Genomic DNA, 3,396 nt, shown 5'->3' with positions numbered 1-3,396 from the left:
TGTTTGGAGGGGGAGGATAAACTTGTTGTATCATGCAAAGGTATAGGCTATACGGCTCTTTCTGACTTTCTGACAGCACTGCTATGATGGAGGTTTTTTTCTCAATTGGCAATTTTTGTTAGTGAGAAATAACCCATTTAAAAATGAAGGTAAGTCTGACACTGGATAATGTTGGTTCAGGTTCACGGCTTTTTAATTTAGGTGTTTATTTTTATTATTTAGACCTATTCTTTTAGAATTTCACAATATAAGTTAGGCTGTATATACACTTTGTAGTATTGTACAAAGTTGACATCAAATCACACCCAAACATAAACAAATATGAATGAAATACATGTATGACCCTTGATCACAAGATAAGTAATCCATTATAAAAATATATATATTTCTGTCTGGAAATGATTTAATTAAATCTTTGTTGTAAACTTATTTAAAAGTGGATCATCGAATCATTGTTTTTCATTTTGCATAATTAAAAACACAATTATGCACCATAAATAGTTAAGGTTTAATTATTCATGTTATACATTTATTCTATTGCATTCTTGGAGTTTGTGAGACTAAATAGACATAAGATTTCAAACGAGACAAACATTTATTATTAGGCCTCAACCTAATGTCAAAATATTGTTATTATTAAATGAGTTGCTTATTTGATTATTATTGTTGTGTTAATTTATTATCGCTGATTAGAAAAAGATTAAACTAAACGCACATGTTTGATTCTGCAAGAGGATCTATTGCAAATTTGACACAAAATAAATTCTCATTCTCACGCCAAATATATAGGCTTTTTAATCCAATAATCTAATAATATATTGAGGGCGAATCAGTAGATGCTTTGTTTAGCTATGAAAAAGACAACATAGCCAGTGGAACACAGCCCTGCAGCATCAAGCATAAAAAATACCAACTAGCTATGAAAAAGACAAGATAGGCAGTGGAACACAGCCCTGCAGCATCAAGCATAAAAAATACCAACTAGCTATGAAAAAGACAAGATAGGCAGTGGAACACAGCCCTGCAGCATCAAGCATAAAAAATACCAACTAGCTATGAAAAAGACAAGATAGGCAGTGGAACACAGCCCTGCAGCATCAAGCATAAAAAATAGAGACCAACGCGCATCTGGAATTTTGGCGGTAAATCTGTCACTGTCATGGACATCACCGCAATGAAGGCGTTGAAAATGAGCACCAAGAGTTTAAGATTTTACCAAAGCTGTTTCGATCCACTAGCGGTTCTAGTGCCCCTGTGACAACAATTTTGGACCCCTTGTGGCACCCCTAAATGTGGAGTATGAAATAATTTTTACATAACTCATTTTTGCTATCTTTTTTTTTTACATCCGTTATTAGACAGTGGCAACGATGATGATTATGAACATGGCCTTTTGCCTGCAATGCAGTGAAGAAAACGATATGACAACAATAACGTCTAATGTAACTGGCCCCTCTAACAGAACAACTGGCCCCAGCTTGGCCCCCCCAGTTGAAATGGTCTAGAACCGCAACTGTTTCTATCATCAGGGTTTAGCTATAATTTCACTGTACATTTATTTTGTATTTTTTTTTAAAGCAAAGCCTAATAACTGATCCAGTCTGGTAATTCATTACGTTTGAATGAAATGATCTCACAGGTCTTGATCGCTAAATGAATCATGTCCGTTTCTTACCATTCAGGTTGCAGACAGAGTTATCACGCGCCATTCACATGGGCATCAAACAGACACCTACATTTCAGCTGCCTGCAACACATTTAAATAGAGTGCAGTGAGGCAGCACAAAAATGTGATATCAAGTGACTCATTTCTTGATTGAAGAAAATCTAATTCGTGTTTTTTGACGAGACTATACTGAGGACTGGTATTACATTAAAACCTCATTGAGGATAGAGCTACTGTGCACAACATTGATGAGGAGTGGTAAATAGCGATGGGAATCTCATACTCTAGTAGTACCAGATTCTTCTAACCATTTGGCAGATCTACAAATTGTGGGATGAATAAAACAGCCCTGTAAACACTTTCAAAAAACAACAAGTAGGCTACAATACAGAAAAATATGGGCATAACATTTAAATCAGAAGGAGAACAAATATATATTTAAAAAAAAATACTATTTAATGAAGGAACCATGCATGAGTTGAGTTACAATGTAGTTTCTTGGTTTACTGGGTGTCATAGCAGGAATAAAAAGTTCCAATTGTACAAAGTTGCCATCAAATCACACTCAAACAAACAAATATGAATTAAATAAATACATTTTCACAACCTTTGATCACAAGAAACACAGAAAGGTGACAACTACTCAGTTTTCAAAAGCCACTTTTATGCCATGTCTTCCCTTTTGTGACTACAGACCAACATAACATGCTGAATAAGGGACTCAGACTGAGCATGTATAGGAAACATTATAGATCCACTAAATCAGGGCCCATATTCACAAAGCATCTCAGAGTAGGAGTGCTGATCTAGGCTTCCCTTCCACATCACAATGCATGAGAGAGGGGACCTGATCCTTATTCATCATGTTATGTTGGTCTGACGTGCCCTGGAAAATTGGTAATTATTAAGGGTAATAATGTCAAACTCCCAACACTAAACAGCAAAGAGAGAAATTAAACATTACCATGACAAAAATAAACAACAGTAAGATAAATTGAAGGTGTGATGTTGTACACATCATACAATATATAGCCGTTAAAAGTTATTGAAAATAAGATTAGAAAAACAATACTCCTCAAATAAAAAACCCTCCTCTCCCAAGTAAGAATACACACTAGCTCAAAATAAAGCAGAGAGTGAGGATTTCACCTGTCAAATGGCTTGTCGTGCTGTCTGTCCAAACCTGAAGCAATACAGTACAGCGGTTTGGTTTTGTGGCCTGACCTCTCCCACTGTAGCCTGGTCCCAGATCTGTTTGTGCTCTTGCCAACTGGTCAGTACCAAGCCAAACATGATAGTCCAAACAGACTAGCGGAAATAGCCTGAGTGCCAAAGTGGAATAATACCTTAACAGTTAGTCAATATTCAGAATTCCAGTAACTTGACCACAATTCCAGTAACTTGACCACAACTTCCAGTAACTTGACCACAACTTCCAGTAACTTGACCAAACTTCCAGTAACTTGACCAAAATTCCAGTAACTTGACCAAAATTCCAGTAACTTGACCAAAATTCCAGTAACTTGACCAAAATTCCAGTAATGGCTAAAATTCCAGTAACTTTACCAAAATTACCAAATTTTCCACAAATCCTGGTTGGAGGATTCTGGATTTCCTGCTTATTCCCTCCTGATACTGGGAATCTTCAAACTGGGATTTCTGGAAAAGGGGGACATTTTGGGAAAGTTACCGGAATTGTTCGAGCCTAGGTGTTGGATGGTCTGTCTCCA

The sequence above is a fragment of the Salmo salar genome, chromosome ssa13 (genome assembly GCF_905237065.1).
Source record: "Salmo salar chromosome ssa13, Ssal_v3.1, whole genome shotgun sequence".
Classification (NCBI taxonomy): domain Eukaryota; kingdom Metazoa; phylum Chordata; class Actinopteri; order Salmoniformes; family Salmonidae; genus Salmo; species Salmo salar.
The sequence above is the reverse complement of the archived record's forward strand: the minus strand, read 5'-3'. Positions refer to the sequence as shown.